The 13,451-nt window shown below is 44.8% G+C and overlaps 1 protein-coding gene across 2 annotated transcripts in view; it reads left to right on the top strand.

Moving 5' to 3' along the window:
• Positions 1-217: 217 nt before the first annotated feature.
• ARHGAP27 (Rho GTPase activating protein 27) overlaps positions 218-13,451 on the top strand; it is a 59,672-nt gene continuing 46,438 nt past the window's right edge. For both annotated transcript variants that reach the window (XM_044418755.1, XM_044418754.1), the window contains exon 1: positions 218-834. The gene's annotated coding sequence lies outside the window, so the exon portion shown is untranslated. The remainder of the gene's footprint in view (positions 835-13,451) is intronic.

Consider the following 13,451-nt stretch of genomic DNA (forward strand, 5'->3'; position numbering starts at 1 on the left):
CAGTCATGCACTCACTAGATGTGTGAGTCATTCCCCACTGAACGGTGCCCTTCCCCCCCCCCCCCCAGCCTTGGGGAGACTTCCTCTGAGTGAGGAGCTTCCTTCCTCCATCCAACCCAGGCTCATGGGAACACCCAAGCCACTCTGCCTGCCTCACTTGTGCATGTTCAAGTGCTGCACGCACTGAGGAGAGCTGGGCAACGCGGAGGCCCAGCTGAGGCGTGAGAAGCGGGTCCCTGGTGTGGGGTGCCAGCGAGAGGCGCCTGCCTGCGGTGAATGCAGACACCTGCGTTCTGCGGGATGTGACCTGGGTGGAACAGGCAGCCACAAGCCGGCAGGGTGTGGCGAGCAGTGTGTATCCCTCCCCACCCCCCCGCCACCACCTCTCAGCAGTATCTCTCGGATTTTGTTTTTTCAAGCTGCCCTTGCTGGACGTGCGTCTGGAATCTGATGTGAGCGGGCTCCTTTTGATCCTGCGTATCAGGGACTCCTATGGCAGAACTGGGGCTCTCTGCCAGGGTGAAGATATTTGGGAAGAGTTTCCTGCTCACGGCTTTTTCCTGTTGCTCTTTTCTTTACTTGTAAATCCCCTGCATGTGAGGAAGCCAACGGAAATATTGGGTTTGTGCTATTTCACCCCACCCACCCCTGTTCTTGACAGAGCTGAAAGCAGGGGAGGACTGGAGGCAGGTTCAGCCCAAGCACACAGGCCCAGACAGGTTGATGCAGCTCCTGACACAATCAACAAGGAAGACGTGCTCGAAGACGCAGGACTGAGAGACAAGAAAACAGGCTGCAGGCACGGGAGAATGCTAACAAGATGTGAGCCAGCAGGTAAAAAATAGGTGGGAGCTGGTGGGTGCTGGTCCAGGGAGTCACACTGCGTCTGTGATGGGGCAACATGGAAACCTGTTCACAGTAAAAGCATTTCCCAAGTGTTGTTCCAGCGGGTGTTAGCTATTTTCTTGACAGGGCCACTAAATTATCAATTGCAGTGGGGCTTGTGTTGGTGCTTGTTGGAGGTTAGAGAGGTGAAATCATGCCAGCAGCCACTGTTCATAATTAAAGACACAGAACTGAATTAATTGGATTGCTATTGATCTTCGCTGTCACAGAAGCCAGTGAAAATGCCTCCCAACTCATTCTGTTGACCAACTATGGGTGGGTAGGGATGTTAGTCTTAATCCTATATATCTACTTGCTCTGGGAACCCTGGCCAGTATAATTGCTTAGGTGTGGGAGCTGGCTGTTACCTGTTACAAAACAGGGAAGTGGAATCACCGTTCACATTGCAGTAGCCACCGGCTTGTGTACTTATCCCGGGAGACTTTGGATGCTTCCAGATGAACCTTTTGCAAGGGAGCTCAGATTATATTACTTTCTACTTGTGACCCTCCTGCATTTTCTTACGGCTTCTTGCATCTTTTTTCCTTGATGCAGAAAATCCATTATTGAGAACAGCTGTATAGTACTTTCTAGTGCTCGCCTGGAAATGCTGTTGTTGAACTTCCGTTTCCTACAGCTGCACAATGGGACTAACGGTGTCCTTGCTGCACAATGAAAACATGATAAACTGCAAACCATCCCTTTATTTTATTTTGGAAGCACTACATAAAATTAAGGCATTTTCTTGAATCAGAGCAAAGTCCATCTAACTCAGCACAGTATCAGTGGTCAAGCAGATCTGAGCATCTTGGAAAAACAAAGGCCTTCCCTCTCTTTTTTCCCCCAGAATCTGGAAAAGGCAACTTCCTTTGAAAAATGTTAGCTCTTTCCCAGTCCTCATGGCTAGTAGCCACTGACAGATCTCCCCTTCATTAATTTGACTACTAAGTCATAAAACTACATCTAAGTTTATGGCAACCACAATACCTGGTGGCAATTAATCTAAAGCCTATCATGATGGGGAAACATGTTACAGAGCACCATTTCAGTGTACTCAGACATGAGGCTCCCTGCTATTTGACCTGCCCCTTTACCATGTCCCTTGGCTTACTTGCTTGAGGTGTGTAATCAATTGCTCAGCAGAGCACCTGGTCTCTGCTTGGGGCACACTCAGGCCTGGATTGTGTGTGGGAAGCTGGATGGACCTGCCTGCTAGACCGGGGCAGTCAAACAAGGTGACCTGTGGGACTGTCTCTGGGGCTGGGGTTTATACCAGCAGGCAGTTCCAGAATGTATTTGCAGGATTAGGAACCAGTCAAGGAGTCCTATTAATGCCATGGGCACTGCAGTGCTGGGTGCTGGACCCTGACAACCACAGGATTTTTCGGAGACCAGGCAACAAGGTTGGAAATGTGCTCTGATTTCACAGCACTGTCTCAGAGTGCCCTTCCTACCCCTTCACAGGCTATATCAGATGAAGTTTAGGGGGCAGGCTGGGGAGGAGACAGTAACCACCATGAAAGGAAACACCATGGTGATATCTCAGCCGCCGAAGTATCCACCATCTTGGTGTTTTGCGGGGCCCTGTGCAGGTTTGCTCATAATGCTCCAAGTTTGGAGGAACATTAGAATAATAGATCAAATAGAGAAAGTACAGGGAATGCCTCAGCACATGTGCAGAGGCACATGTTCTCCTGGTCACTGTATAATCAGACCAAGCCCTTCAAATGCATCGGTGAATCCTTAGGTGAGATTATCTGAGTATCAGAGGCTACCATCTACATGGAAATCATGATGGTGCCATCAACAATGCAACCTATCTTTGCCACATTTTGTTTATTCAATTTCTGTCTCACCTTCCTACTAAAAGTAGTGCTTGCAATTAAAACATAAAAACAAAACATCAATTAAAAGATATAAACAGCATCTATGAGCTAAAAGGTCCTTTAGTGAAGGAGTTGGCTTCGGCATTCTCTGAATGCAAATGTATTTGCCTGCTGGCAGAGAGACCGCAAAAGTGGTGGTAACCTGACCTTCCCTGAGAGGAAAGTCCAGTGCCTGGGAGCAGTCAGCAGAAAGACTGCCTGAATATGCCTCTGGTGATGGAAGGACCAGAGAGGAGGACCCAGGGAAGTGTGGTCTTTCAAATGACCCGACTCTGTGTTGTACAGGGCTTCACAGGTCAGAACCAGCACTCTGAAGTGTGTCTGGAACAGAGAGCGGTAGCTAGTGAAGCTGCTGCATGCTAAGCCTCCCTGTAACCTGCTCAGGTCAACAAACCAGATACAGCATCAGCTGCAATTTCCAAACCCTTTTCAAAGGTAAGCCCAAGTTGAGAGCATTACAGTAGACCCAATGGGATGTAGCTCAGGAAAGTGTCGGCATGGCTAGACATGACATCTGAGCTTGGGCACAGATAACATACTAAGCTTCGGTATGAAAACACACCTCTGACCACCACTGAAGCCTGGGCATCTTTGTCTAGAAGGAAACCTGAGATGGCAGCGAAGAGTGGGGAGCTTCTGTGTCAGCCCTCCATTCCACCTGGCTGCTGTGGGGCAGGGCCTTCCAGCGTGGAGCCTTTTTCTCCAGCTGGCTCACAGGGTGGCGACTTGGGTGATGCCGAAGGCGATGCAAAAGGGCACTGCCCATTTAGCACCTGTTTGGCACCTGGGTGGCAGGAGGTTCTGCACATTTTTTAGGGTTAGAGGTTGGTCTGTGGCATGGATTTGGGGGTGGGGGGAGAGCATGGGGGCAGCCATTATGGTAGTACAGTGGCACTTTGGCTCACGAATGTAATCCGTTCCAGGACTCTGGTCATGACCCAAATTGGTTGTGAGCCAAGTTAAATTTCCCCATAAGGTTCAATGTAAATAGGTTAATACGTTCTGTAACTATTTTTTTTTTAATCAGAAAAATGTGAAGTGAAGTGACAAAGAACAGCAAAGATTACAGTCATCTCCCCCTCCCCACCCCGAGCACAAGCGCGGCCATCTCCCCTCCCCCCACAGCATGACCAAGATCGTGCCTGTCATCCCTACACGCGCCCGTCATCCCAGCGTGCTGGGGCGGGCAGGGGGAGACAGGCGTGATCTTGGCCATTCCCCACCCCACCCCCAGCACGATTGCAGCCATCTCCCCACTCAGGGGGGTGGGGAGATGGCCGCAATCATGCTGGTTGGGGGTGGGGGAGATGGCTGAGATCGTGCCCATCTTTCCTGCAAGAGCGCGCCCATAATCATGCATGTCTTCCCTGCACAAACGCAACTGCGATCGTGGCCATCTCCCCACTCGGGGTGGGGAGATGGCTGTGATCTTGACCACTACCCAATGCGGAGTTCGTGACCCACGTCAAAATTTTCATGAAATTTTTGTTCACAACCTGATTTGGTCGTGAACCAAGGCGTTCATGAGCCAAGGCACCACTGTACTGGGTAGGGGATGTCACGGTGATGGGGGCAGAACTTGCCAGAGTAGGAGAAGAGTGGACAGATGCTTAGTACCTGTCCCCTCTTCTAGCTCTCCCTCCAGCCTGCGGATGCCAGGTAGCCGTATCCACCTTCCCTCTGGCCTGTTGATGCTGCTGCTTAATGCCAGGTCGGTCTGTAATAAAGCTTCCCTCATTCACAACCCCCGTTACTCAGTGCAGCACCAACATCGTCTGGAGGGACGAGCAGTGGGGCTGGTGACAGTCTTTAAAAATACGATCTCACTTACCAGGCTCCCTGTCCCAACAGTATTGGGTCTGGAGTGTTTGTATTGTGTGTTGGGCTCTCGAGACAGATTAGGGATTCTGTTAATATTGACCACCCTGCTGCACTTTAGCAGTCTCCCTGTCTCAGCTGAGGGAGGTGGTCTCAGACCTGGTTGTGAGAATGTTGGTCCTGGGGGATTTCAGCTTCCATGCCAACGCTGCTTTCTCCAGGGCAGCTGAGGACATCATGGCCACCATGACAACCATGGGGCTGTCTCAGCACGTCATGGGCCTGATGCACAAGAAAGGTCACACTCTGGACCTGGCCTTTTCTATGGGACAGGGGGATGGGGATTCTGATGTGGAGGGACTAACATCTATCCCTTTATCATGGTGGGACCACCAACTGGTTGAGTTTAGGCAGTCGCCTCCTTTCCCCCTTTGCAAGGGTGGGGGATCGATTAGAATGATCCACCCTCAGAGTCTGATGGATCCTGATGGCTTCCAAAGGGCTTTGGGGGAACATCCGGCTGATGCGGCTGGTGCTCCTGTTGATGCCCAAGTTGGCTTATGGAATAGGGAAATAGCTTGGGCTATTGACTTGATCGTGCCAAAGCGCCCTCTTCCTACCCAACAAGCCCATTCAGCACAGTGTTATAATGATATGCTGAGGGCAATGAAGCAGGTAGGGAGACGGCTAGAATGAAGGTAGAGGAAGTCCCATGACGAGTTCAATCGAACACATTTAAGAGCTCATTATCGAGCTTACTTAGTGGCAATAAGGCAGGCAAAGCATGGATACTTTGCTGCCGTTATTGCTTTCTCACAGTGCTGTCCAGCTGAGCTTTTTCGAGTGGTCCGGAGTCTCCTACAATCTGGTTCTCCAGATGAAACCCTGGAGCCCTTGACAGGTCTGTGTGACGAATTTGCTTCGCACTTTGCGGGGAAAATCCCTGCCCTGTTAAAGGTCCCTGCCCTGTTAAAGGGAGGCAGTAGTGAGACCACTGCTTAAAAGGCCAAGCTTGGATCCAGTGGTACCAGATAACTACCAGCCCATTATTAATCTCCCCTTTTTGGGCAAGGATTGGAGCAGGTGGTAGCTGGACAGTTGCAGGCACTCTTGGAGGATACAGATTGTCTGGATCCATTTCAGTCAGGGTTTAGGCCTGGGTTTGGAATGGAGACAACCTTGGTCGCCCTGTATGATGACCTGTGCAGGGAGAGGGACAGGGGGAGTGCAACCCAGTTGGTTTTCCTTGATCTCTCAACAGCCTTTGACACCATCAACCATGCTGTCCTTCTGGACAGGTTGGCCAAGGTTGGGGTTGGAAGCACTGCTTTGCAGCTGCTCCCCATATTTGGATTGCTCTCCCCAAGGAGATTCACCTGGCACCTTTCTTTTCAGTGCCAGGCAAAGATCTTCCTTTTAAAAAACATTTTAATAAGTAATGCCGTAAGACATTTGTTTTGTATTTTCTGCTTGTATTTTATTGCTATTTTATTTTTAATGTTATTGGTTTTTATTGTGTTTTTATCTCACAATAAAAACCAATAACACATTAAAAATAAATGTGTTATTTTACTTTATCTGGTTCTGCTGCCCAGAGGTGCCCAGAGGTGCTGTGGCACAATTGGGTGGCATACAAATGTTTTAAATCAATCAATCTAGGAGCACCCCCAAACAGTGAACCTGAACTTCAAGGGAGTTGTGATACTATTCAACACAGATTGAGCCATTATTCCCTGTTCTGCCTTTCAGTTGACCTGTCTTGACTGGATCAAAATTTTATTTGTTCATATCCATTCAGTCTATTACTACATCAGACAGTGACTTAAAACTTCAGCATCTTCCTTCAATTTTGATGGTAAGAGGTAGATTTGGGGATATGATACCAGTGATACCAAACCCCAAACCACCTTCACTAGCAGCTTCATGTATATGTAACATGGCATGATGATATCCCTGAAGAAAATCAGAAGTCATGATATCAAACATAAGTGTCGCTCCCCAGCACCACCTTCACCTTGGGGAAAGATTGGAAACACTGCAAAATGGTGCCTCTAAACCACATCACAGCTAGGCAGTCCAGAAAGATACCATGGACAATGCTTTCAAAAGACACTGAGAGGTCCAGGAGAACTAATATGCATACACAGCCCTTGGCCAGTTACCAATAAGGTAATCCAAGTAGTTTCTGTCCCATAACGAGGCCTGAAGCAAGACTAAAACAGATCTAGAGCATAGTGAACAACTTCAGGCAGTCCAGGGAGCAATCCTCCCACCCCGGCAAACCTGACATAGGCAGCTCTGTCCCCACTGCCCCTGAAAAAAGTGGAGGGAGCTTTAAAAAGTCAGAGTTTATCATAACAGTAGGCTAAGTGTCACCTTCCTAAGCTTCTGGAGCTGCTATGGAGTCTTAGCTTGATTTCCATCTAAATATGTCCATTCTAAGCTTTCACAGTGGTAGGATGCCAATATCAATAGCAAACTATTTTCTAGTCAGAATAAAATAGGTTCATCAAGGTGGGTGGTGGGGTTGAGACAGACAGACACCCTGCACATTGTACATCCCTGATCTCCAAAAATATCTGGAGCTGGGATGCCATCATGTGCTCCAACACCGTGAGCAAGGATAGACTTATCAGAAATTATCCAACAAGGAGTAGTTCATGAAAGATTTTTGGAACATAAGTCTCACAGCCTGTTGCTGGCTTTTTTTTCCTTTTCTTCTTAACACAAACAAGTTTATTTGTATATATCTACAGCAATTATAACATACCAAATGCATATACATGAAAATACATATGTTCCTTATTCAAATACTGAAAGCACTGTAAGGTCCTCAATCTGTTATAGCCAGCAAATAAGTACCTAGTATTGTAGTATCAATCTTCTAGTTGTCAAAAGGACACAGAAAATCCACCTACCTTGACCATTTGTTAATTTGTATGCAAATAAAATTTAAAACAGCAACTGTATCAGAAAATATTAGACTGTTCCAATACAACAGTTTATCCATGTAATAATCTCATGGAAAGAAACACTATTAGACTTTGCCAAAATGTTTTGAAGCATTAGCTGCATTCTAGCAGCAGTAATTACCCAAATTAGTCAGTCCCTTATTCAAGAGGAACGGTAGAGTTTAATAGATATTAAACAAAAGTTTTTGCTGAATAAGATAAAGCCTAAGATCTGCAAATGTTTTAGGTATAAAAGCCACGGGTTATGTGGAATGAGGCAATCCACGTTGCTGTTCCATTCTGACTAACCCCTATGTATCATATTTATTCACTCAAAACAAATATTTGTAGCTATGGGTAACTTTGTGTGGCCAGCATCACTAAGTGTTTCCATGAATGATGGAGACTTTGATACTGTAAATAACCTGGGTCAAACCAAGATTACTAACAAATGCTACAATTACAAGTATTGTCATTCTGTCACTACTGACAAGTCAAATTTGACATGCAGAAAATGAGAAATACATTAGTACCCACCATTTGATCCAAAGTAAAAATGTTATCAGTCTAAGCCTGCCACAAAAACATTTTGATCCCAGTTTTTAGATCCAGATTACCCCATAAAATTATTTTATAACAAATAAATGAAGCTGTAATCCACATGACATTATATACCACATATCTTTAAGTGTAGAAACTATTGGAGGAACTCTGTGTATTTTTGTAGCATCCATTTAGAGAGAGGAAACAGACGAAAAGATTCCAGAACTGACAGATGCAGAAGATCTGAGGCATACAGGAAAGACCAATATTCAGTATGAGTCAGCAGGTAAATTCAGTGTAAAAAAGCAAGATCCAGAAAACCAAATACACCTCCTTTAACTGGAAGTTGCATCCTTTTCAGAAATAATCTTGACATACAGAAAGCCACACCAAAAAACAAAACAAAACAAAAACACACAAAGCATGATTTTCTGAAAGTATTTGTCTGGTATAGATAAGCGAATCCCATGTATTACACAGACAATCCAAGGCATAGTATTAATTGCAAGTGTATCTATGTTATCCCATAAACTAACTCCCAATGTATTTAAATAAATCTTAATTACTCATCTTATTAAATTCTAAAAAAACATGCACAAACCCAAACAACTCAAATAGCAAAGGAAAAACAATGTTGTAATAGCTTACTGAAGTATATTAACTCAAATAGCAGTCACTATATTAACATATATGTTAATTAGCAAAATAGGCCAAAAGTTAGCAAAATGAGCCTGTTACAGAGGTGCTCACTCAGCATGTCCCACCGTGGGACCTTCCTAAATGTGGTCGATCTCAGCTCTCCAAAGATCCTGCCCAATCCTTGTATTGTGCAAACTGGGAAGTGTTGTAACAGGACAGGCAGAAGTCAAAGATACATCAGTTGGCCCAAGGGCACCCCAATCATCATCGATTACAAGCAATTTTATGTGCCAGGTGTTGTTTAAATTGTTCATGGCAGGTGCTTTCTTCTCATGGGCCAGCATATAATACAGCTTTGGCTCACTGGATGACTCTGTTCAGATGCAGTAGAGGTGAAAAAGCATTATTTTTATACTGCCACCACCACCAAAGGAGTAAATCTTCAAATGGACTATAGCCCATGCTCAGTTATACTTATTCTAAGTTTTCATCAACTTTACTATAGCTGTCATTCATTTCATCACCTCAGCTCCCTTGAGCACCAGAGACCCCATTTTGTACTACACAAACCAGGAGGGAACTCAGGTATGATTGTGTTAGTGATCCAGGCCATTTCTCCATTCCAAAAGTCAACAAGGGGTTTTGCGGAATCACCTGCTGAGGTGACAGGAGAATCCCGTGAAGCTGTAAGGAAGCTAGGTGGATCTATCAGCCTCCTAGAACAGACCTTTCTAATTTCTACTATAATTGTTTGAAGAGATATTTTAAGGATAAAAGATATGACACCAGAAGATGAGCCTCCCAGGTTGAACAGTGTCCAGTGTGCGACTAGGAAAGAGTAGAAGGCTAGTACTAGTAGTGCCAGAAAGAATTAACTGACTGGGTCAAGCTGAAAGGGCACTAGTTGTGGATGTATCTAGTGGTGAAAGGAAAGTCCGATGCTGTAAAGAGCAATACTGCATAGGAACCTGGAATGTAAGATCTATGAATCAAGGTAAGCTGGACGTGGTCAAACATGAGATGACAAGACCGAACATTGATATCTTAGGAATCAGTGAATTAAAATGGACAGGAATGGGTGAATTTAATTCAGATGACCATCAGGGATACTACTGCGGGCAAGAATCCCTCTGAGGAAATAGAGTAGTTTTCATAGGCAATTAAAGAATAGGAAAAGCAGTACTGGGATACAATCTCCAAAATGACAGAATGATCTCAGTTTGAATCCAAAGCAAACCATTCAACATCACAGTAGTCCATGTCTATGCCCCTACCACTGGTGCTGAAGTTCTTCACAGAGGCTGAAGTTCTATGAAGATCTACAACACCTGCTAGAACTTGCACCAAAAATGATGTCCTTATCATCATGGGGGATTGGAAAGCTAAAGTGGGAAGTCAAAATATAACCTGAATAACAGGCAAGTTTAGCCTTGGAGTACAAAATGAAGCAGGGCAAAGGCTAGCAGAGTTTTGTCAAGCAAGCATGCTGGTCATAGCAAACACTCTTTTCCAACACATGGACATTCTACACATGGACCTCACCAGATGGTCAACACCAAAATCAGATTATGTGTTCTGCAGCCCAAGGTGGAGAAGAGAAGCTCTATCCAGTCAGTAAAAACAAGACCTGAAGCTGACTGTGGCTCAGATCATGAGCTTCTTATTGCAAAATTCAGGCTTAAATTGAAGAAAGTAGGGAAAAGCACTAAGCCATTCAGGTATGTCCTAAATTATATTCCTTATGAATATACAGTGGAGGTGACAGATTTAAGGGATTATATCTGATAGAGTGCCTGAAACAGAGGTTCACAACATTGTACAGGAAGCAGCAGCTAAAACCATACCAAAGAAAAAGAAATGCAAGAAAGCAAAATGGCTGTTTGAGGAGGCTTTACAAATAGCTGAGGAAAGAAGGGAAGGGAAAGGCAAGGCAGAAAGGGAAAGATACACTCAACTGAATGCAGAAAATAGCTGAATCCCAGAAAATAGCTAGAAGAGATAAGGAAGTCTTCTTAAATGAACAGTGCAAAGAAATAGAGGAAGACAATAGAATGGGAAAGACTAGAGAGCTCTTTGAGAAAATTGGAGATAAAGGGAACATTTCATGCAAAGATGGGCATGATAAAGGACAAAAATGGCAGGGACCTAACAGAGGCAGATGAGATTAAGAAGAGGTGGCAAGATTACTCAGAAGAACTATACAATATATCTACTGTTGCTTCATTGACTATGCTAAAGCCTTGATTGAGTGGACCACAACAAATTGTGGCAAGTTCTTAAAGAGATGGGAGTACCAGACCATCTTCTTTGTCTCTTGAGAAATGTGGGTCAAGATGCAACAGTTAGAACTAGATATAGAACAACTGATTGGTTCAAAATTGGGGAAGGAGTATGGTTAGGGTTGGGGCATATAGTCACCCTGCCTATTTAACTTATGTACATCATAAGAAAGGTGGGGCTAGATGAATCACCAGTTGGAATTAAGATTGCTGGGAGAAATATCAACAACCTCAGATATGCAGTTGATACCACTCTATATGCAGAAAGTAAAGAGGAACTAAAGAGCCTCTTGATGTGGGTGAAGGAGGAAAGTGCAAAAGTTGGCCTGAAACTCAACATTAAGAAAACTAAGATCATGGCATCTGGTCCTATTACTTCCTGGCAAACAGAAGGGGAAGAAATGGAGGTAGTGACAGATTTTATTTTCCTGGGCTCCAAGATCACTGCAGATGGTGACTGCAGCCAAGAAATTAAAAGATGCTTGCTCCTTGGGAGGAAAGCTATGGCAAATCTAGGCAGCATACTAAAAAGCAGAGACATCACCCTCCTGACAGAAGTTTGTATACTCAAAGCTATGGTTTTCCCAGTTGTAATGTTTGCTGTGAGAGTTGGGCCATAAGGAAGGCTGAGCACGGAAGACTTGATGCTTTTTAATTGTGGTGTTGGAAGAGACTCCTGCGAGTCCCTTGGACTGCAAGGAGATCAAATCAGTCAATCCTGAAGGAAATCAACCCTGACTGCTCTTTAGAAGGTCAGGTATTAAAGCTGATGCTCAAATATTTTGGCCACCTAATGAGAAGGAAGGACTCATTGGAAAAGACTCTGATGCTGGAAATGATTGAAAGCAAAAGGAGAAGGGGATGGCAGAGGTTGAGGTGGCTAGATGGGGTCACTGGAGAGGTGGGCGTGGGCTTCAGTGGACTCCAGGGGATGGTGGAGGACAGGAGAACCTGGAGGAAAGTTGTCCATGGGGTCGCGAAGACTGGGGCACAACTTTGCGACTGAATAACACAGCCTTACTATACAACTCAAGCAAAAGTATATTCACATAGACCTTTGGAACAGAAAAGGCACAGGGCAACACTGTACTTGCTTCAAATCATGACAAGGGGAGTGGAATTTTAGAATGAAAATGGGAGGGGAAAGCTTGAATCTCCCCATTCCCAGAGTGGTACAATCCTGATTCTAATTCAGCTCATGCACGCTCAGACTGAAGTAGATAGAGTCAATCACAGGCAATCTGTGTGTTGTCTAAATTGCACTTTTGGAAAGCCAAGTGCTTTCCATCTTTCTCTTAGTCGATTTCACTTCCCTGCAGGCTGGAACTAACAAAGCTCCACAGATAAGGAAGAGCTTGGGACTGGTTATTGCTCTAAAAGAGTTTCGTGCCATGCATACCAGTAGAAAGTCAACAGCAACTTATGGAAAAACTGCATTTTTGACAGATACATTGTGCTCAAAGTGCTTCATAACACACTGAAGTGCAATAATAAAATAACAGCCTGCTTCCCAGATTGGTTTTTATTGGCCAGTTTTTATTCCAGCACTCCATACCAGCTAGTACAAAAAACATCCCAATGCCAAATAGCAATAGTTTTCTGGGATATTTTATGACTTGGATAATTGTGTTCAGAAAGAAAAGTGTAAATCAGAAGTGTGAAACCTCAGGCCTGGGTCCGAGTCTGGCCCGCAAGGGCACCCGAGAAGGCTATGCTCCCTTTCCCTCAACAACCACTGTTTGGTGGTTTCCTGACCTTTTACACAGTTGTTCTCCATTCTAAAATGTCGAAATGCCTTCTTAAGGCTAAGTTACTGGCATCAAGAGCATTATGATAAAATTTGTCGGCATTTTTTAGATTTTGCCTCTGCCCCTTTTACCTTAGCCCCACACATCACTGCTATACAATGCAGCCTCCAAAAACTTCTCTAAAATGAAATTCATCCCTGAAAGAGGTACTGCACCCTCACTGAAAATGGTAAGTGGCTGGAATTTGGGAGCATCATTTACTCTTGTGCCAGTGGCAATATCCAGGGCAAGAATGGTAATTTTGTAGGTCTACAATGTCATGGTAGTTTTGTTACCTCAGGAGCTGGACTTCATCTTAAATGCAATTAAAACAGGTTGCCTTGATGGCCAGTGAGCTTCTCATAGAGGCATCCGATTGGCCAGTGTTGAAAATCAACTTCTAGACTCTGTTCTGTTCAAGCATTTGAGCCCAGCTTGGAGGTCTCAGCACTGTCTGTATAGGAAATACAGTTCTTGGTTAGTGATGGAAAGGAGATTTGAAGAGAAACCAATGCATTGCAGAATGTAATGGCTAGGAACTGGAACATCTATGCAGAAGAAAGTGTAGCTGTTGTAGCTAGTGCTTGCAGTCTTCTGATTTTGTGTTAAAGATTATATTATGCTACTGAGATTTATGTTTGTAAGCCACCTTGCAAGCCAAGT

This window comes from Varanus komodoensis, unplaced genomic scaffold (assembly GCF_004798865.1).
Source record: "Varanus komodoensis strain SLA01 unplaced genomic scaffold, ASM479886v1 scaffold92, whole genome shotgun sequence".
NCBI classification, from domain to species: Eukaryota; Metazoa; Chordata; class Lepidosauria; order Squamata; family Varanidae; genus Varanus; species Varanus komodoensis.